At 47.1% G+C, this 23,273-nt stretch overlaps 1 protein-coding gene across 11 annotated transcripts in view; it reads left to right on the top strand.

The window, feature by feature from the left end:
- NR4A3 (nuclear receptor subfamily 4 group A member 3) overlaps positions 1-23,273 on the top strand; it is a 534,362-nt gene that overhangs the window by 147,472 nt on the left and 363,617 nt on the right. The window lies entirely within an intron of this gene.

The following is a 23,273-nucleotide window of genomic DNA, read 5'->3' as shown; positions in this document are numbered from 1 at the left end:
TGTTGAGCAAAAAAAGAAAAAAGGCTGCAATGCAAAATATCCAATATCTATTTATCAGTGGATGTGTAGTTTAAAGTGCTGCTTTATACAGCAACTCACAAGTGACGTATTCTCTGATCAGCGTCATTCCCTGTTCCCCGTTTGGTCCGGACCATCCTGACCATTTCTTCCAGCCACAACTCTTCACCATTAAACCTGCAAAAAAAAAATCTATTAGGCTCCACTCTTTCACTCAGCAGTAGCCTCCAGATTCCCTTTTTACAAGTGAAGAGGAATACAGGGGTGTACATGTGTAAAGGGGTAACAGAAGGGTGCAGAAAGGTGTACATGGGAGACGGGTGTGTAAAGAAGTGTACATGGGTGACAGAGGGCTTTACATGGGTGACAGAGGGGTGTAGGGGGTGATAGAGCGGTGTACAGGGGTGACAGGGGTGTAGAGGAGTGTACATGGGTAGCATTGGGGTAGAGGAGAGTACATGGGTGGCAGAGGGGTGTAGAGGGGTGAACATGGGTAACAGAGGGGTGGACATGGGTGACAGGGGTGTAGAGAAGTGACAGATGGTGTAGAAGAGTGTACATGGGTGCAGAGGGGTGTAGAGGAGTGTACATGAGTGGCAAAGGGGTGTAGAGCAGTTACAAATGAGTGTAGAACAGTGTACATGTGTGGCAGAGGGGTGTAGAGGGGTGTACATGGGTGACAGAGGGGTGTAGAGTAGTGTACATGGTTGGCAGAGGGGTGTAGAGGAGTGTACATGGGTGGCAGAGGGGTGTACATGGGTGACAGAGGGGTGTACATGGGTGGCAGAGGGGTGTACATGGGTGACAGAGGAGTGTAGAGGAGTGACAGATGGGTCAAGAAGAGTGTACATGGGTGGCAGAGGGGTGTAGAGGAGTATACATGGGTAACATTGGTGTACATGAGTGACAGAAGGGTGTAGAGGAGTGACAGATGGGTGTACAAGAGTGTACATGGGTGGCAGAGGGGTGTACATGGGTGACAGAGGGGCGTACATGGGTGGCAGAGGGGTGTACATGGGTGACAGAGGGGTGTAGAGGAGTGACAGATGGGTCAAGAAGAGTTACATGGGTGGCAGAGGGGTGTAGAGGAGTGTACATGGGTAGCATTGGGGTAGAGGAGTGTACATGGGTGGCAGAGGGGTGTAGAGGAGTGAACATGGGTAACAGAGGGGTGGACATGGGTGACAGGGGTGTAGAGAAGTGACAGAGTGGTGTAGAAGAGTGTACATGGGTGCAGAGGGGTGTAGAGGAGTGTACATGGGTGGCAAAGGGGTGTAGAGCAGTTACAAATGGGTGTAGAACAGTGTACATGTGTGGCAGAGGGGTGTAGAGGAGTGTACATGGGTAACAGAGGGGTGTACATGGGTGACAGAGGGGTGTAGAGTAGTGTACATGGTTGGCAGAGGGGTGTAGAGGAGTGTACATGGGTGGCAGAGGGGTGTACATGGGTGACAGAGGGGTGTACATGGGTGGCAGAGGGGTGTACATGGGTGACAGAGGGGTGTAGAGGAGTGACAGATGGGTCGTAGAAGAGTGTACATGGGTGGCAGAGGGATGTAGGAGTGTACATGGGTGGCAGAGGGGTGTAGAGGAGTATACATGGGTAACATTGGTGTACATGGGTGACAGAGGGGTGTAGAGGAGTGACAGATGGGTGTACAAGAGTGTACATGGGCGGCAGAGGAGTGTAGAGGAGTGTACATGGGTGGCAGAGGGGCGTAGAGGAGTGTACATGGGTGGCAGAGGGGTGTAAAGGGTTGTACATGAGTGGCAAAGGGGTGTACATGGGTGACAGAGGGGGTGTACAACGGTGACAGAGGGGTGTAGAGGAGTGTACATGGGTGACGGGGGCGTCGGGGTGACAGAGGTGGACAGGAGTGACAAGGTGGTAACAGGGGTGACAAAGGGACAGAGGGGTGAACAGGGTTGACAAGGATGTGTTCAGAGGGGTGGACAATGGGGGGGGGTGAACATGGGTGACAAGGTGATGGACAGGAATGACAGGGGTGGATAGAGGATGGCCAAGGTGGACATGGATGACAGGAGGGTGGACATGGGAGACAGGGGGTCAGAGGGGTGGACAAGGGTAACAAGCGGTTAAAAGAGGGGTGGACAGGAGTGACAGAGGGGTGGACTGGAGTGACAAAGGGACAGAGGGGTGAATAGGGGGGTGGACATAGGTGACAGAGGTGTAGACTGGGGGGGTGGTCAGAGGAGTGGAACATGGGGTAGACTGGGGGGGTGAACATGGGTGACAGGGAGGGACAGGGTGTTGGACAAGGTGGACATGGATGACAGGTGGGTTGACATAGGTGAGGGGGGGATGGACATGGGTGAGAGGGGGGATGGACATGGGTGACGGGAAGGAGAGGGGGTGTGGACATGGTACAGTCCCTTAAGAAAGCCATTTTTCTTCCTCATTCTGGGGCACGGGTCACTACACCAGCCTGGCGCAGCTTCCACGTTCTTCCCCTCTCTATCAGGGCACTCACTCACTGGTCGCAGGGGGGAGGGGGACGCTGGGTGTCAAATTGAGAGGTATGGACGCACGCACGCACAGCAAAGCGCACACAGCACACACAAACTTCCCTCCCTCCTACGGCGCCAGGGAAGGCCGGGCGGGAAACTTAAAATAAATTAATGAATTTGACGGCAAATTCCCGGGGTACCCCGGATGGGATTCACTGATGTGGCGTATGTAGGGCAGAGCTGGGGGGGGACAGGGGGACAGGGGGGTTGCAGATCACTGCTCTATAGCAGTACATGCACAAAGTTCATTAATGTGTTACTGGCAGTAGAGCAGTGATCTGCAACCTGTGACTTTGCAGCTGGTGCTAAACTATAACACCCAGCAGCTGCAAAGTAAAATGTTTTGAGGGGGATGGGAGGATTCATGGTATTTCTTTCAGGCCTATATAATGACCCTGTGGCTAGAGTCCATAATCCTTGTATCCTTACAGATCATTTGGCTGGCACAGGGGTACCTGTCAGGGATCCCTATTGTATCCTATCTGGCTGTAGAGCCATTGTTTTAGCACCTGTAAATATCAGATTTATTTGAAGGCAATGGGGAAATTAGCAATGTTTGCAGAAGATGTTTTGCAATACTACTCCTAGGCATACATCCTCCCCAGTGGTTGAATGCTTTAAGGACTACCGTACTTGCCCAAGCGACTAAAATGGAGCAGAATCCCTGATGACGATCCACTTGTCCTGATTCACAAAATAATTTTAACCAAAATAGTATGTAAATAAGGTTTTTATTAGTTTATTTATTTAGTTTTTGCACTTTAGTTTTTTTTCTCTTCGTCCTATAATAGCCATTACCAGACCCATTAGCAAGACCCATATGATGGCTTTTTTTTTTTTTTGCAGGACCAATTGAACTTTGTAAAGACACATTTCTATAATTTATGCTACAAAACTAAAATAAAATTATTTGTGAGGTAAAAATGAAAAAAAAAAAAAAATGAAATGTAGTAAATTTGGGGAGGTTTATTTTTTCACCTTGTGGTCAGACTTACATGATGTTTTGATACTTTAGGTTTACTCTGATTACAGCATACCACATTTGTTTAGTTTCTGTTATCTTTTACTAATTTAAAATTCTAAACTTTTTAGAATTTTATTTTAATTGCCATAATCTGACCCCTATAATATTTTTATTTTTCCGTATGCTGGGCTGTATGAGGGTTCATTTTTTTGCGCTGTAATCTGCTGTTTGTATTGGTACCATTTGGTATTGATCAGACTTTTTGATCACTTAATTTTACTTCATCCACTTCACTTACTTTCTTTTTTTCTGGGAAATGATGTATTAAAAAAATGTTAATCTGTGATTTGGTATTTGGTAGAAAATGGGAACAAAAACTATTTGGGGGGGGGGGTGATTTTTACTTTTAATGCGGAAAGGGTTAATGTGTATTTTTTAACTTTTATTAAACCTTTTTTTTATTAGTCTTCTGAGGGGACTTTAAGAAGGAATCACTAGATTCCTCATACAGATAAACACAGTTCTATTGAACTCCATTGATCTGTACTTGATCAAATACAGATCCACAGCAGCCACTGCACCTCAATTCTCCAGGAAGCTATAGCGGCTTGGAGCAATGGTGTGCTGATAACACTGATCCACAGATCTGTTCTATGGAGCAGCATTGTTCAGTGTTGGCAATCTAAGGTTGCATGTTAAAGGGTCTCTATGGGGACTAAAAAAAAAAAGTGGAAAAATTAAAAAAAAAAAAGTTAATAGATGTGAATAAGCCACTTTCAAAAAAAAAAAAGTTTCAATCATCCCTCTTTCTCGTAAAAAAAAAATAGTGAAAAAAAAATTATAAAAATAAACATTATATTCTGATAGTTCTGACATTTACGCACACGGCTATACCAAATATGTTAATTGTAAAATGTTTTACACTTTTTGGGGGTAAAATAGGGACGATATACATTTGTTATTAGGTGAGGGGATTTTTCAAAAAAAAAAAATTTTTCATTTTTTTTTTTTTTTTTACATTTTTTTCCCCATGTTTTAAATACTTTTTATGTCCCCACAGGGGACTATTTATAGCAGTCATTTGATTGCTAATACTGTTCAGTGCTATACATATGCATAGCACTGATCAGAGTTATCGGTGATCTTCTGCTCTGGTCTGGTCGATCTCAGACATGAGCAGAAGACCCCAGGAGACAGACGGAAGCAGGTGAGGGGACTTCCGTCCTCTATTATGGATGATCGGATCCCCGCTGCAGCGCTGCGGGCGATCCGATCATCCATTTTATGTGGCGAACTGCCGCATATGCGGTGATCTGTATTGATATTAATAGCACGATCGCTGATGTCCACAATTACCGGAAAATTGCATTAGACTTGTCAGTAAAAGCAGAAAAAGGAAGAGACCACTGTGGTACTCAGCAGAAGTGGCCAAAATCATAAAAAACAAAAAGCTAGCATTTAGTAATTATTAAACAACCCAGAGCAATCTACAAGACTAGGCAGAAAGAGGCCAAGCAAGTTATAAGAACTTCTAAAGCGCAGGCAGAAGAAAAACTAGCTCAGTCTGTGAAAAAAGGGGATAAGACATTCTTCAGATATATAAATGAAAAAAGGAAAAAAAGGAAATTAAAACAAGGAATAACTAAATTAAAAACAAAGGAAGGAAGGTATGTAGAAGAGAATAATGGGCTAGCCGACTGCCTTAATGAATACTTCTGTTCAGTTTTTACAGAAGAAAAAGAAGGAAAAGTACCTCAATTAGGGAGGAAGACTAATGAATCGTTTGATGCATGTGTCTTTACAGAGGAAGAGGTTCTATGTTTGCTGTCTAAAGTTAAGACAAATAAATGACAGGGGCCTGATGGGAAACACCCAAAATTATTAAAATAGCTTAGTGGTGAGCTAGCAAAACCGTTAACAGATTTATTTAACCAATCACTGGTAACAGGAGTCGTCCTGAAAGATTGGAAATTAGCAAATGTTGTGCCCATTCACAAGAAAGGTAGTAGGGAGGAATCAAGCAGTAAGTCTGACATCAATAGTGGGGAAATTAATGGAAACCCTACTAAAGGATAGGATTGTGGAACATCTAAAATCTCATGGATTGCAAGATGAAAAATAACATGGGTTTACTTCAGGGAGATCATGTCAAACAAATCTTATTGATTTTTTTGACTGGGTGACCAAAATAATAGATGGTGGAGGGGCAGTAGGCATCGCATATCTAGATTTTAGTAAGGCTTTTGACACTGTCCCACATAGAAGACTTATCAATAAACTGTAGTAATTGAGCTTGGACTCCCATATTGTTGAGTGGATAAGGCAGTGGCTGAGTGACAGACAACAGAGGGTTGTAGTCAATGGGGTATATTCAGAGCAAGGTCTTGCTACCAGTGGGGTACCTCAGTGTCACGATGCCGGCTGGCAGGTAGTGGATCCTCTGTGCCAGAGAGGGATTGGCGTGGACCGTGCTAGTGGATCGGTTCTAAGTCACTACTGGTTTTCACCAGAGCCCGCCGCAAAGCGGGATGGTCTTGCTGCGGCGGTAGTGACCAGGTCGTATCCACTAGCAACGGCTCAACCTCTCTGGCTGCTGAAGATAGGCGCGGTACAAGGGAGTAGACAGAAGCAAGGTCGGACGTAGCAGAAGGTCGGGGCAGGCAGCAAGGATCGTAGTCAGGGGCAACGGCAGGAGGTCTGGAACACAGGCTAGGAACACACAAGGAAACGCTTTCACTGGCACGATGGCAACAAGATCCGGCAAGGAAGTGCAGGGGAAGTGAGGTGATATAGGGAAGTGCACAGGTGATCAGACTAATTGGAACCACTGCGCCAATCAGCGGCGCAGTGGCCCTTTAAATCGCAAAGACCCGGCGCGCGCGCGCCCTAAGGAGCGGGGCCGCGCGCGCCGGGACAGGACCGACGGGGAGCGAGTCAGGTACGGGAGCCGGGGTGCGCATCGCGAGCGGGCGCTACCCGCATCGCGAATCGCATCCCGGCTGGAGGCGGCATCGCAGCGCCCCGGGTCAGTGGATCTGACCGGAGCGCTGCAGTGAGGAGAGTGTAGCGAGCGCTCCGGGGAGGAGCGGGGACCCGGAGCGCTCGGCGTAACAGTACCCCCCCCCTTGGGTCTCCCCCTCTTCTTAGAGCCTGAGAACCTGAGGAGCAGACTTTTGTCTAGGATATTGTCCTCAGGTTCCCAGGATCTCTCTTCTGGACCACAACCCTCCCAATCCACTAAAAAAAAGGTTTTCCCTCTGACCTTTTTGGATGCCAGAATTTCTTTGACGGAGAAGATGTCCGAGGAGCCGGAAACAGGAGTGGGAGGAACAAATTTGGGAGAGAAACGGTTGATGATAAGTGGTTTAAGAAGAGAAACGTGAAAGGCATTAGGAATACGAAGAGAAGGAGGAAGAAGAAGTTTGTAAGAGACAGGATTAATCTGGCACAAAATTTTGAAAGGACCAAGATAGCGTGGTCCCAACTTGTAGCTAGGGACACGGAAGCGGACATATTTAGCGGAGAGCCATACCTTGTCTCCAGGAGAAAAAATGGGAGGAGCTCTTCTTTTCTTATCCGCGAACTTCTTCATGCGTGATGAAGCCTGTAAGAGAGAATTTTGGGTCTCTCTCCATATGATGGAAAGGTCACGAGAAATTTCATCCACAGCGGGCAGACCAGAGGGCAACGGGGTAGGGAGGGGGGGAAGAGGGTGACGGCCGTACACCACGAAAAATGGGGATTTGGAGGAAGATTCAGAGACTCTGAAGTTATACGAGAATTCGGCCCATGGAAGAAGATCTGCCCAGTCATCCTGGCGGGAGGAAACAAAATGTCGTAAATAATCACCCAAGACCTGGTTAACTCTTTCTACTTGTCCATTGGATTGAGGATGATATGCAGAAGAAAAATTTAATTTAATCTTGAGTTGTTTACAGAGAGCCCTCCAGAATTTAGACACGAATTGGACGCCTCTATCCGAGACGATCTGCGTAGGCAACCCGTGAAGACGAAAAATGTGTACAAAAAATTGTTTAGCCAACTGAGGCGCTGAAGGAAGACCAGGAAGAGGGATGAAATGTGCCATTTTGGAGAATCGATCAACGACCACCCAAATAACAGTGTTGCCACGGGAAGGGGGTAAATCAGTAATAAAATCCATACCAATCAGAGACCAAGGCTGTTCGGGGACAGGCAGAGGATGAAGAAAACCAGCGGGCTTCTGGCGAGGAGTCTTATCCCGGGCACAGATAGTGCAGGCTCGCACAAAGTCCACAACATCCGTCTCCAGAGTCGGCCACCAATAGAAGCGAGAGATGAGTTGCACAGATTTCTTGATGCCCGCATGACCTGCGAGATGGGAGGAGTGACCCCATTTGAGGATTCCGAGGCGTTGGCGTGGAGAAACAAAGGTCTTTCCTGGAGGAGTTTGCCTGATGGAGGCTGGAGAAGTGGAAATCAGGCAGTCAGGAGGAATGATGTGTTGCGGAGAGAGTTCAACTTCAGAAGCATCCGAGGAACGAGAGAGAGCATCGGCCCTAATGTTCTTATCGGCAGGCCCAAAGTGAATTTCAAAATTAAATCGGGCAAAGAACAGAGACCACCTGGCCTGGCGAGGATTCAGCCGTTGGGCAGACTGGAGGTAGGAGAGGTTCTTGTGATCGGTGTAAATAATAACTGGAAATCTTGATCCCTCCAGCAGATGCCTCCATTCCTCAAGTGCTAATTTAATGGCTAGAAGCTCTCGATCCCCGATGGAGTAGTTCCTCTCCGCCGGAGAGAAGGTCCTAGAAAAAAACCCACAAGTAACAGCATGCCCGGAAGAATTTTTTTGTAGAAGGACAGCTCCAGCTCCCACTGAGGAGGCATCAACCTCCAATAGGAAGGGTTTGGAAGGGTCAGGTCTGGAGAGCACGGGAGCCGAAGAAAAGGCAGACTTGAGCCGTTTAAAGGCGTCTTCCGCTTGAGGAGGCCAAGACTTGGGATCGGCATTTTTTTTGGTTAAAGCCACGATAGGAGCCACAACGGTAGAAAAATGTGGAATAAATTGCCTGTAATAATTGGCGAACCCCAAAAAGCGTTGAATAGCACGGAGTCCGGAGGGGCGTGGCCAATCTAAAACGGCAGAGAGTTTGTCTGGATCCATTTGTAGTCCCTGGCCAGAGACCAAGTATCCTAGGAAAGGAAGAGATTGGCATTCAAACAGACATTTCTCTATTTTGGCATAGAGTTGATTGTCACGAAGTCTCTGAAGAACCATACGGACATGCTGGCGGTGTTCTTCTAGATTGGCAGAAAAAATCAGGATATCGTCCAGATATACAACAACACAGGAGTATAAAAGATCACGAAAAATTTCATTAACAAAGTCTTGGAAGACGGCAGGGGCGTTGCACAGGCCAAAGGGCATGACCAGATACTCAAAGTGTCCATCTCTGGTGTTAAATGCCGTTTTCCACTCATCCCCCTCTCTGATGCGGATGAGATTATAAGCACCTCTTAAGTCCAGTTTGGTAAAGATGTGGGCACCTTGGAGGCGATCAAAGAGTTCAGAGATGAGGGGTAGGGGGTAGCGGTTCTTAACCGTGATTTTATTAAGACCGCGGTAGTCAATGCAAGGACGTAGGGAGCCATCTTTTTTGGACACAAAGAAAAATCCGGCTCCGGCAGGAGAGGAGGATTTACGGATAAAGCCCTTTTTTAAATTTTCCTGGACGTATTCAGACATGGCAAGAGTCTCTGGGGCGGATAGAGGATAAATTCTGCCCCGGGGTGGAGTAGTGCCCGGGAGGAGGTCGATAGGACAATCATAAGGCCTGTGAGGAGGTAGAGTCTCAGCTTGTTTTTTGCAAAAAACATCCGCAAAGTCCATATAGGCCTTAGGGAGACCGGTTACAGGAGGAACCACAGAGTCACGGCAAGGGTTACTGGGAACCGGTTTTAGGCAGTCCTTGGAACAAGAGGGCCCCCAACTCTTGATCTCCCCAGTGGACCAATCCAGGGTTGGGGAATGAAGTTGAAGCCAGGGAAGTCCAAGGAGAATTTCAGAAGTGCAATTGGGGAGGACCAAAAGTTCAATCCTCTCGTGGTGAGATCCGATGCACATTAGAAGGGGCTCCGTGCGGAAACGTATGGTACAGTCCAATCTTTCATTGTTTACACAATTGATGTAGAGGGGTCTGGCGAGACTGGTCACTGGGATGTTGAACCTGTTGACGAGAGAGGCCAAAATAAAATTTCCTGCAGATCCGGAGTCCAAGAAGGCCACAGCAGAGAAGGAGAAGGCAGAGGCAGACATCCGCACAGGCACAGTAAGACGTGGAGAAGCAGAGTAGACATCAAGGACTGTCTCACCTTTGTGCGGAGTCAGCGTACGTCTTTCCAGGCGGGGAGGACGGATAGGACAATCCTTCAGGAAGTGTTCGGTACTAGCACAGTACAGGCAGAGATTCTCCATGCGGCGTCGTGTCCTCTCTTGAGGTGTCAGGCGAGACCGGTCGACCTGCATAGCCTCCACGGCGGGAGGCACAGGAACAGATTGCAGGGGACCAGAGGAGAGAGGAGCCGGGGAGAAGAAACGCCTCGTGCGAACAGAGTCCATATCCTGGCGGAGCTCCTGACGCCTTTCGGAAAAACGCATGTCAATGCGAGTGGCTAGGTGAATGAGTTCATGTAGATTAGCAGGGATTTCTCGTGCGGCCAGAACATCTTTAATGTTGCTGGATAGGCCTTTTTTAAAGGTCGCGCAGAGGGCCTCATTATTCCAGGATAATTCTGAAGCAAGAGTACAGAATTGTACGGCATACTCGCCAACGGAAGAATTACCCTGGACCAGGTTCAACAGGGCAGTCTCAGCAGAAGAGGCTCGGGCAGGTTCCTCAAAGACACTTCGGATTTCCGAGAAGAAGGAGTGTACAGAGGCAGTGACGGGGTCATTGCGGTCCCAGAGCGGTGTGGCCCAAGACAGGGCTTTTCCAGACAGAAGGCTGACTACGAAAGCCACCTTAGACCTTTCAGTGGGAAACTGGTCCGACATCATCTCCAAGTGCAGGGAGCATTGGGAAAGAAAGCCACGGCAAAACTTAGAGTCCCCATCAAATTTATCCGGCAAGGATAGGCGTAAACCAGAAGCGGCCACTCGCTGCGGAGGAGGTGCAGGAGCTGGCGGAGGAGATGATTGCTGAAGCTGTGGTAGTAACTGCTGTAGCATAACGGTCAGTTGAGACAGCTGTTGGCCTTGTTGCGCTATCTGTTGTGACTGCTGGGCGACCACCGTGGTGAGGTCAGCGACAACTGGCAGAGGAACTTCAGCGGGATCCATGGCCGGATCTACTGTCACGATGCCGGCTGGCAGGTAGTGGATCCTCTGTGCCAGAGAGGGATTGGCGTGGACCGTGCTAGTGGATCGGTTCTAAGTCACTACTGGTTTTCACCAGAGCCCGCCGCAAAGCGGGATGGTCTTGCTGCGGCGGTAGTGACCAGGTCGTATCCACTAGCAACGGCTCAACCTCTCTGGCTGCTGAAGATAGGCGCGGTACAAGGGAGTAGACAGAAGCAAGGTCGGACGTAGCAGAAGGTCGGGGCAGGCAGCAAGGATCGTAGTCAGGGGCAACGGCAGGAGGTCTGGAACACAGGCTAGGAACACACAAGGAAACGCTTTCACTGGCACGATGGCAACAAGATCCGGCAAGGAAGTGCAGGGGAAGTGAGGTGATATAGGGAAGTGCACAGGTGATCAGACTAATTGGAACCACTGCGCCAATCAGCGGCGCAGTGGCCCTTTAAATCGCAAAGACCCGGCGCGCGCGTGCCCTAAGGAGCGGGGCCGCGCGTGCCGGGACAGGACCGACGGGGAGCGAGTCAGGTACGGGAGCCGGGGTGCGCATCGCGAGCGGGCGCTACCCGCATCGCGAATCGCATCCCGGCTGGAGGCGGCATCGCAGCGCCCCGGGTCAGTGGATCTGACCGGAGCGCTGCAGTGAGGAGAGTGTAGCGAGCGCTCCGGGGAGGAGCGGGGACCCGGAGCGCTCGGCGTAACACTCAGGGGTCTGTACTGGGACCAATTTTGTTTAATATCTTTATTGGTGATATTGCAAAAAGTCTCGATGGTAAGGTATGTCTTTTTGCTGATGATACAAAGATAACAGGGTCACAGGGTTGATGTTCCTGGAGGGATACACCAAATGGAAAAGGATTTAGGCAAACTAGGAGAATGGTCAGAACTCTGGCAACTGAAATTTTATGTGGATAAGTGCAAGACCCTCGGGCAGAATATAGAATATTTGACACAGTCCTGACCTCAGTATCTGAGGAAAAGGGATTTAGGAGTAATTATTTCAGGCTTAAAGGTAGGAAGATAATGTAATAGAGCAGCAGGAAACACTAGCAGAATGCTTGGATGTATAGGGAGAGGTATAAGCAGTAGAAAGTGATAAGTGCTCATGCCGCTGTACAGAACACTGGGAGACCTCACTTGGAGTATTGTGCGCAGTACTCGAGGCCGTATCTCCAGAAGGATGTAGATACTCTAGAGAGAGTTCAGAGAAAAGCTACTAAACTAGTACATGGATTGCAGGATAAACCTACCAGGAATGGTTAAAGGACCTTTAACATGTATAGCTTGGAAGAAAGAAGAGACAGAGGGGATATGATAAAGACTTTTAAATACATAAAGGGAATCAACACGGTAAAGGAGGAGAGCATATTTAAAAGAAGAAAAAATACCACAAGAGGACATATTTTTAAATTAGAGGAGCAAAGATTTTAAAGTAATATCAGGAAATATTTCTTTTCTGAGAGAGTAGTGGATGCATGGAATAGCCTTCCTGCAGAAGTGGTCGCTGCAAATACAGTGAAGGAGTGTAAACATGCATGGGATAAGCATAAGGCTATCATTCATATTAGATAGGGCCAGGGACTACTGATAGGATTCAGATTATTGGGCAGACTAGATGGGCCAAATGGTTCTTATCTGCAGACACATTCTATGTTTCTATGTTTCCCTGGCTGCTGACAGCAGCCAGGACCCACTGTGCATGATGCGAGCATCGGTCCGATGCCTGCAGTCATGTACATGATGTAAATATAAGTCACACCGCATCATGATCTCATTTACGTCAGGTGTCGTTAAGGGGTAATGATGCCCCCTGTTTTTACCTTAATGACGGGGCTCAATTTTTCAAATCTATCCTGTCCTTTTTCTTAGTGACGCAATTCTGAGATAGATTTTTTGTGAAAAAGTCCAAAATATTATGAAAAATTTGAAAATGTCTGCCTTTTTTTAATGGAATTCACTGTATGGTAAAAATTATGTTATTTAAGAAGCATTTATTATAATTATTTTACACTTTCATAATTTTTTAAAACATTAACTTTTTTTTACTGTTCACTTTTTACCTGTTATACTATGATGCAGTTCATCTGTACTGCAGCACAGTATAACTGTCAGTGTACACTGACAAACAGCCTGTGCAATCCAGCCTATGTCTGGACCTCACAGGCTGCCGTACTAGGCAGACAGGAGGCCATCAGTTGGCCTCCATCTGCCATGGCAACTAACGGGATCCCGTGATCGCCTCGCAGGATCACCGTTGGTGGACAGGGGGAGCCCCCTTCCCCTGTCAACCCCATAGATTCCGTGATCATGACTGATCATGGCATCTCTTGGGTTAATGCTGCCAAGACCTGCACGATCCCGGTCTCAGAAGCTGTGGCGGGATCGCCGTTCTCGCTGGCGATATCCTGCAGCGCTGAGCAGGAGATCGCTAGGATGTATGCATACGTCCAGTAGCAACTTGAACATATGCATACATCCTGGGACAGGAAGGGGTTAAGTACACAAATTTTCGTACAAAAAGTTATAAAATGGGTATCATTTTAAAAGGATGTGTCATTTTTTATAATGTAGCTGCCCCTATTAGGTTCCATTGTAGATAGTAGCCTTCCTGTATAACGTTGCAGTACCCTGCATATAGTTGCAGCCCTGGCATATAGTAGTAGCAGCATCCCCCTTTAGGTAGTATAAAAGCAGCCCCCTTTGGGTAGTACAAACATCAGCCCCCTTTAGGTAGTATAAACAGCCTCCCTTTAGGTAGTATAAAAGCAGCCCCCTTTAGATAGTATAAAAGCTGCCCCCTTTAGGCAGTATAAACAGCAGCTCCCCTTTAGGTAGTATAAACAGCAGCCCCTTTAGGTAGTATGAACAGCAGCCCATTTAGTTAGTATGAACAGCAGCCCCTTTAGGTAGTATAACAGCAGCCCCCTTTAAGTAGTATAAACAGCAGTCCCCTTTAGGTAGTATAAACAGCAGCCCCTTAGTATAACAGCAGCCCCCTTTAGGTAGTATAACAGCAGCCCCCTTTAGGCTGTATAAACAGCAGTCCCCTTTAGGTAAGATAACAGCAGCCCCATTTCGGTAGTATAAACAACAGCCCCCTTTAGGTAAAATAACAGCAGCCCCCTTTAGCGAAGATAACAACAGCCCCCTTTAGGTAGTATAACAGCAGTTCCCTTTAGGTAAGAAAACAGAAGCCCCCTTTAGGTAAGATAACAACAGTCCCCTTTAGATAATAAAAACAGCAGCCCCCTTTAGGTAAGATAACAGCAGCCCCCTTTAGGAAAGATAACAGCAGCCCCCTTTAGGTAAGATAACAGCAGCCCCCTTTAGGTAAGATAACAGAAGTCCCCTTTAGTTAAGATAACAGCAGCCCCCTTTAGGTAAGATAATAGCAGCCCCCTCAAGGTAGTATAAACAGCAGCCCCTCTTTAGATGAGATAACAGCAGCCCCCTTTAGGTATTATAAACAGCAGCCCCCTTTAGGTAGGAAAACAGCAGCCCCCTTTTGGTAAGATAACAGCAGCCCACCTTAGGTAAGATAACAACAGTCCCATTTAGGTAAGATAACAGCAGCCCCTTTAGGTATTATAAACAGCAGCCCACTTTAGGTAGGAAAACAGCAGCCCCTTTAGATGAGATAACAGCAGCCCCCATTCGGTAAGATAACAGCAGCTCCCTTTAGGTATTATAAACAGCAGCCCCCTTAAGGTAGGAAAACAGTAGCTCCTTTTTGGTAAGATAACAGCAGCCCCCCTTAGGTAAGATAACAACAGTCCCCTTTAGGTAACATAACAGCAGCCCCCTTTAGGTATTATAAACAGCAGCCCCCTTTAGGTAGGATAACAACAGCCCCCTTTAGGTAAGATAACAGCAGCCCCCTTTAGGTAAGAAAACAGCACCCCCCTTTAGGTATTATAAAAAGCAGCCATCTTTGGGTAGGAAAACAGAAGCCCCCTTTAGGTAAGATAACAGCAGCCCCCTTTAGGTAGTATAAACAGCAGCCCCCTTTAGGTAGGATTACAACAGCCCCCTTTAGGTAAGATAACAACAGCCCCCTTTAGGTAAGATAACAGCAGCCCCCTTTAGGTAAGAAAACAGCACCCCCCTTTAGGTATTATAAAGAGCAGCCATCTTTGGGTAAGAAAACAGCAGCCCCCTTTAGGTAGGTACTCACTCCTGTTTTAGGTGTCTGACGGAGCATCCCATTGTCTCCTATGGACCCATACCAGTAAGCCAAACAGTGTTCTGCATGGCTGCCTACACTACCTGTCAAATATCAAACGACTGATGTATCTGGGGCTGGAGATCTGGTGCCTCACTACTGGGCAAGGTGCTGATGGGATGAATCGTTGTCTACTATGGACCTATACCAGTAAGCCAGACAGTGGTCTGCATGGTTGCCTACACCGCCTGTTATACATCAAACGGCTGGTGTATCTGCATCTGGAGTTCCGGTACCTCACTACTTGTGAGGCATCCGACGGAGTGTCCCATTATCCACTATAGACCCATACCATTAAGCCAGACAGTGGTCTGCATGGTTACCTACACCGCCTGTCATACATCATACTGCTGATGTATCTGTTACTGGATTCCGGTACCTCACTGCTGTGCGAGGTGCCGATGAAGTTACATGTTGTCTTCTATGGACCCATACCAAGAAAACCTTGGGATGGACCCATACCACTAAGCCAGACAGTGGTCTGCATGGTTTCATACACCATCTGTTACACATCACACGGCTGGTGTATCTGTGTTTAGCCTTCCAGTACCTCACTACTGTGAGGCGTCCGACGGAATGACTCGCTGTTCTCTATAGTTCCATATCAGTAAGCCAGACAGCGGTCTGCTTGGTCTACTGCACTGCCTGTCAAGGCTGTTGTATCTGTGACTGATGTCCCGGTACCTCACCGCTGTGCGAGGTGCCTATGGAATGACTCGCTGTCCACTGTGGGTCCATACTAGTAAGCCAGACAGTTGTCTGCATTTTTTCTTCTGCCGCCTGTTACACGACACACGGCTGATGTATTTGCAACTGGAGTTCCGGTACCCCTCTTCTGTGCGCGTTATACATAGAACTGAATAAATCTCGAGTAGAAACAGCAATGCTGAGCACCAGCGGCAAATTTGCTCAATGAGTGTTGGTAGCTAATGTGAATGGAACTCAATCACGGTATACGTATACTCCTGGGGGGTGCTATCTTGAAATGCATATGGTGCGGTACAACATTGATGTCCAAGTAGAGGAAATGATGCACTCACCCTGTATATGTAGAAAAACTTCTTTTTATTTTGCAGTGAAGATCAAAGCAAGACCCATGCAGCTCGTGTAGGGAGTAGGTGCAGACGTCTAAGGTGTTACAGCCGGTTCACCCGCGCATGCGGGCTTCATCATGCGGGCTTCGTGGTCTGACAAATGGCTGTCACACCTTAGACGTCTGCAGCGTCCTGCACCTACTCCCTACACGAGCTGCATGGGTCTTGCTTTGATCTTCACACTATACGGGAGGTCAGGGATGCATTCCACGGCTCCTCTGCCTCCCTATATTTCCCAAGTGGCAGGGTTTCTCGGTCTCCCCGCTTTCCCACCTATGACAAAGGGGCACAGTCATCACCAGTCTGATTGTTCCCTTTTCGCCAGATGCCTGGGGTGTTCTTGTTCAGTCAGACTGTTGTCTACACTGGTTCCGCCGCAGTCGGTCTCTGACCTCTGGGCTGCTGCGGAAGTAGCCAGGTTTCCCTGTACCTTCACTGCTGGGTGAGGGATCTGAAGCAGGGTCCCTGCAAGTATTCGGGATTGATTCCAGCAGGACAATCTTCATCTGTTGGGGTTCCTACACCACCGGGGAAGCCCTTTGGTTAGGCCACACTCCAGTACCCCGCTTTTGATGGAGGTTGATTGGACCGCATGACTTACTATGTCGGGTCAACTACCATACATTTTCACCCCGTGGACGGTAGTTCAGGTTACCTACTACCATGGTGTAGTTTCGAGTGATTCTCCCCATGTTACCCATGGGCCTTATACATTGCTCCACATACTGGTTTACAGGGTTACCTACTTGGCCAGTTCCCTCTCTGCTGCCTGCTGCTCTGTCTACAGGCTGGTATCTCACTTCACTGTGTGTTTCCATGTGCGGGACCCGGCGTGGCCACGGTCCCTTTGCCACATAGCTAGACTGTGTCTGCATGGGGTTCTAATCCACCTGGTCACCTCCCCAGTTTCTGCCGCTGCTGGGGCTGCAGTCCGGCGTCTCTCTTCCAGTTGTAGTTGTGCAGAGTGTGTACCTGTGGGATCTTGGGACCCTTTCTACTTGTAAGTCACACTGTGTCTGCATTTTGCCTGCTCCACAGTCTTTCTTAATCTCCTGGGTCACCGTCTGCAGCCTTGGTGTCTGGCGCCATTAAGAGATAGGGTGTGGGCTTTTTTTCTGCAAGTCCCAAGGACTTTTTCAGCAACCGCAGCATCACTTTGTTCTCCTTTCTTAGGTTAGACTGTTGGTCTGCTAGAGGCTTACCTCCCTTCCTGCTGGTCCCTTGGATGTCTGCGGTTCTTTCGTGTCCGCAGTATTAGTACCCCACTGCTATTGTAGGGTACCCATTTCTGTGTTCCTACTTGTGCTAGCACCGCCCTGTAGGTGTAGGGCCCACCTTCCTTTTGTTCGGTGGGGTGTGCCTCTGTGCTTCCGGTATTGTTGTTTCCGCAGTTCTGTGGCAGTTGAGCACTTCAGTTCTGACACTGGGCATGCTGGGGCAGTTCAGTCCTTCCCTATGCCTCCAGGTGTGTTTTCCGGGGTTTCTCTCCGGGGTGACTCAGGCACCTACTCGTCACTCTCTGGAATGGCTCTCAACACGTCTTGTAGTTTTTGCCCAGCTCCAGTGTACAGGATTCCTATCCCTCTGGGGGCACAAGGTGGCTCCTCCGGACAACGTTAGTTGCCGTTGGGGCCTGAGGGCTCTGTCCACCCAGTACTTGTTCCGTAGCTGTGGGGCAGCATTTCCCTCCTCCTACTGCGCCTGGCGAGCCTTGCCAATCTCCTTTCCACAGGGGATATGGGAATGAGGGTGTTTGGCATGGGTCTGTTCTTGAGTTTTCATCTCGACCACTTTTGTTTTCCCTTGTTTTTCCTCCTCTGGAGGGACTATTGTTTGTTGATTTATTTTTTTCTGCTGCCAAGATGATGCCATCTTGCTGTCTCCACTATATAGGTGGAGTATCTGGCAGGGCCCTTGTTTTTTTCCCGAGAGCATTCAACAGAGCCTTTTCCTGTCTAGGCTTGTGTGCTCGCTGTCCACCATCGCAGCCTGGCTCTTTCTGCTTTTTGGTAATCTACTGCTGCTCACGCAGCTTGGCTCTCTCCTCTGTTGAGAAGCTGGTACAATCTCCCTGGAAGGGTGTGTTTTTTTGTCTGTGTCAGTTGTACTGCACAGACACCAAAGTCTTCGGGAGTCATCCTTCCTGTGCCCAGACCCTGAGAATCCCAGCTAGGTTCTCATTTGTTTTTTCCTTCATTCCCATTCTGGCGGGATGTTTCTTCAGAGGGCTCTGGTCTGCTTGCACCACCGGGGTCTAGGACTGGTTGGTCTCCTTGGCTTGGACTCTGTCCTAGGAAGCTGTGGGGTACCTTCTTTTCTGGTGGCTCTTTCTGTTCCTGGGCCCCTGGTGATGGTTTAAGTCTTGGGCATGTGTAGTGATCCGGCCAAGACTCCTCCGCGATCCCATTAATCGGGGCGGTCTTTCTGTTCAGCACTCCTTCACTTCTTCATGGAAGTTTGTCGCCCAGACAGTTTTTCGCAGACGTCTGTTTTCCTTACTCTTCAGGGGTTTGTCTTCCAGGTGACTCTACATCTCCAGTTTACTTGACGGTCTCTCCAGTATCAGAGATGCCCCCCTTTTCAGGGTGTTTGCCGCTCCTTTCTTCCTTCGGGGTCCATGTCCTCCAGAGTTGGAGGGTGTTCAGGGTATCAGCATTACACCAATATGGCTATTTTGCCTTCTGGGTGCTCATGGCGGACCCCTGGGATAAGGGTTCTTGGGTCTGCGGCTGTTCAGGTCCTTGCTCTCATGCTTCGGGCCTCTCCAGAGCAGGATTCCATCTCTTTGTTTCCTGTGGTTTCTTGTCTCCCTTTATGACCCGGGTGTCTTGGGTCTCTACAGAGGACAGCCCTTTCCTTTGGTGTCCTAGTCCATCTCCTTGGACAGGAGATCTTCCGGGAGTTCAATTTCTGGGCTTAGTGTGTCTCCACCTGGGGGGGGGGGCTCGTCCGCAGGCCTTGTGGACACGTGAGTTCAGTCTCGGGACTGATTCCTTTTCTCTGATCGTTGTTTTTCCCACCCTAAGGGACTGCTTTGGTACGTCCCATCAGTAAGGTGTCCCCCAATGAAGAGCGACAGAGAAAAGAAGATTTTTAAAATCTTTCTAGTAGCCTTCATTGGGGGACACCGCACCCACCCATTTCTTCGTCTTTTTTTCCGGACTGTTTTTCCGGTTCTTGGATAGTTTATCCGGGATTCCTTTCTAGGGTCCTTTGGACATATGTCTTTGTTGGCTTCCCTACTGCTTTGTGACAAAACTGATTACCTCACTGCAGGTGGGCGGGTATATCCTGCCAGGGAGGAGCCAACTTTTTTTCCCTAGTGTCAGCGCCTCCTAGTGGCAAGAGCATATACCCATCAGTAAGGTGTCCCCCAATGATGGCTACGAGAAAGAGATTTTACGATGAGTACAAAAATCTTCTTATTGTTGGTATGTACTGTTGGTTTTGTTTAACTGGACCTTTAGGGCTCCCAGAGTACCATTCAGGTCCTCAAAAGAATACTACTGGGGGAATGTAAAGGGGGTCATAATGTGTTGAGCTCTGCTGGGCTATAATAGTGAGTTAAAAACAACTTCCATTTATGGAAGAAGGGCTTCTTTGCTCAATGATCAATCAAACGAAATTACCTGTTGAATTTAGTTAGACAACTTGAGCCAAAGTATAAGTAAAGCAGAGAAAAGAGAAAACAGAGGGCGCACTGCTGTGCTGTTACCTTTATAGTATAAGGTGGATCAGCATATACGGTAGTGTCGTGCTATTGTAATTATGAATTATAGTCATAAAAATTAATTATGAAAAATAAAAAATTATGAAAATTATGAAAATGTTTTTGCACTTTCGTTTTTTCCTCCTTACCTTTTAAAAATCATAACCCTTTCAATTTTCCACCTAAAAATCCATATTATGGCTTATTTTTTGCGTCGCCAATTCTACTTTGCAGTGATATTAGTCATTTTACCCAAAAATGCACGGCGAAACGGAAAAAAAAATCATTGTGCGACAAAATGGAAAAAAAAAACTCCATTTTGTAACTTTTGGGGGCTTCCGTTTCTACGCAGTGCATATTTCGGTAAAAATTACACCTTATCATTATTCTGTAGGTCCATACAGTTAAAATGATACCCTACTTATATAGGTTTGATTTTGTCGCACTTCTGGAAAAAAATCATAACTACATGCAGGAAAATTTATACGTTTAAAAATGTCATCTTCTGACCCCTATAACTTTTTTATTTTTCCACGTACAGGGCGGTATGAGGACTCATTTTTTGCGCCGTGATCTGAAGTTTTTATGGGTATGATTTTTGTTTTGATCGGACTTTTTGATCACTTTTTATTCATTTTTTCAGCCGCTTTTCAGAAAGCAAGCACCCTAGAGCATAAGGATTTGGTTCAGAAAATAAATAATAAGAAAAGAAAAAATGCTGTGATCCAAAACACTAATAACAAAAGGAAGTTTAATTTTATTACCACTTATAATAATAATCCTGATAGGATCCAGGGGATGCTGACTAAACATTGGGGTATCCTACATGCAGATCCGATTTTAAAACAAGTTTTACCAAAGAGACCTAATTTAACATTTCGAAGGGCAAAAACCCTTAGAAACCAGTTGGCCCCAAGCAGGCTAATAATACTGAATAAAGATGTCATGGGACCTTGAGATGTCTATGCTGCAAATGGATCCCCTGTAATAATACGTCTCAATTAGCATCTTTTTCAACTCAGGAGGTAGTAAAATGCAGGGATAATACAAACTGTGCATCCTCCTTTGTAGTTTATTTACTAACATGTAGATGTGGGATCCAATATATTGGGCGTATAGTGCAAAGTTTGCGAGCTCCAATGAATAAACACCGCTCTAATATTGCCAAAAAAATTATGCAACACAGTGTCTCAAGACACATCACCTTAAGTTACCCTTATAATATCGACTGTCTGTCAGTTTCTATAATTGAGCAAATTCCTGATAATAATCCCAATCGGTATCAAAAGCTAATTAACCGAGAATCTTATTGGATTTTTAGATTTAATACCATGTGGCCCGAGGGGTTAAATGAGTGTATAGAAAAAACGGCCTTTTAATGTAGGTTTTATTGTGTGTTTTTTATGTATCAATGTGCTTTTTATGTATTTGTGTATTATTGCGTTTTTTTATACAAAATAATCCTTTCTGTTATTGGATAGGTCTATTCTCTATTGTGGAATAGAATATATCTATTATTTAGTGATTATATGTAGTATTTACCTGTGTGAGAATTGTGGGCGTGGTATTATCCAGGTGCGATACGTCACTTCCCTTATATATATCTCCTGCATTCTGTGTCTTGTATCAAGCCTGAAGAAAGGATTATTAATATCCAGAAACACGTTGTGTGAATAAAAGAATTTAAGACACCTACTAGTATCCTGGAACTTGTCTGCAACAGCGCGATCTCAGCCTCCGATCTTCTCCTTCCTTTATTTTAACAATGTGATATACAACAGGGGTCTCAAACTCCGGCCTGCGGAACTAAATTGTGTGGCTCACACCAGGGATCTGGAGTTTGTATCGCCCAACATGCAGTTCCGGGCACTGAGCAGGTGATTTCTTCAGGCATTTAGCCCTGCTTCGGGCAAGCAGGGCTAAATGCCGGAAGACTTCCCACACTTTGGCAAACACTGCTACGTGGGACCCGGTGCATATTTGATGGGGCAACAAGTCAAACTGCTACTTACATATGCCTGCGGGTGCTTCCTGGCGAAGATGAGTGACGCCCTTGCAAGCGCCGCGCAGGGACGCCAACGTCCTGCGCAGCGCGTGCAATAACGTCACTTATAGCGCGCACCTCCGCCAGGAAGTCCCTGCAGATGTAAGTAGCGCAGTCCAGGTGGGGAATCTGTGCTATGGCTACCTAATGGGAATCCGTGCTAAGGCTACCTAATGTGGGGAATCTGTGCTAAGGCTACCTAATGTGGGGAATCTGTGCTAAGGCTACCTAATGTGGGGAAACTTTGCTGCGCTACCTAATGTGGGGAAACTGTGCTACAGCTACCTAATGTGGGGAATCCATGCTAAGGCTACCTAATGTGGGAAATCTGTGCTACGGCTACTTAATGTGGGAAACTGTGCTATGGCTACTTAATGTGGGGAAACTATGCTACCTAATGTGGGGAAACTGCTACCTTCCTAATGTGGGGAAACTGCTACCTACCTAATGCTTCCCCACACCCCTCCAGCAGTAGCACCCCCCTCATCCATCAGCTCATGCTATTACCACAGGGGGTAGGGGGAATGGGGGTGTTGCTGGTGGATAATGGGGGTGCTACTGCTGGTGGAGGGTGTTGCTGATCGATGATGGGGTGCTACTGCTGGTGGGGGTTTCTGGTGGATGATGAGGGGCGCACGGTGGGGGCATTATATGTGAGGGACGCGCGATGGGTGCATTATATGTGAGGGACGCATGTGGCCCAGCCTCACCAAGCTGATACCTCCAGTGGCCCCCAGATAATTTAAGTTTGAGACCACTGATATACAACATCTGGGGTCTCCACAAAAAGTTTTGTGGTGGTGTCATTGTGAGACCACAGATGTTCTATATCATCGTTCCTGATCAGACTTTGTAGTGAGCATTAGGAGGAGCCTACTGTACAAGTGTCTGTTGGAACTACTACACACTCTGTGGGGGAGATTTATCAAAACCTGTCCAGGAGAAAAGTTGCAGAGTTGCCCATAGCAACCCATCAGATTGCTTCTTTCATTTTTGTAAAAGGCCTCTGAAAAAAAGAAAAATTGGCAACTAAGCAACTTTTCCTTTGGACAGGTTTTGATAAAACTCCCCGAAGTGTGTTTAAGGCTATGATGGGAGTTGTGCCCCTTGCACAACAGTAAAACATGAGTGGTCCTGCACGCAGAACGATAATGGTAGTTGTTACAATCCTTCACGGGAAGCACCATCTGTGTTTTTCTCTTTCTATGTGAATTACCATTTTGACAATATATTACTTAACACTACACACCTATGATTACTAAAATGCACCACAACTGAATATAGAAAAATTAATATCTCTTTATTAGGTTATACAAAACAAGTTAAAAGACATAAAATACATGTAAAACATAGACAG

The sequence above is a fragment of the Hyla sarda genome, chromosome 5 (assembly GCF_029499605.1).
Source record: "Hyla sarda isolate aHylSar1 chromosome 5, aHylSar1.hap1, whole genome shotgun sequence".
Lineage (NCBI taxonomy): Eukaryota > Metazoa > Chordata > Amphibia > Anura > Hylidae > Hyla > Hyla sarda.
The sequence above is the reverse complement of the archived record's forward strand: the minus strand, read 5'-3'. Positions and strand labels throughout refer to the sequence as shown.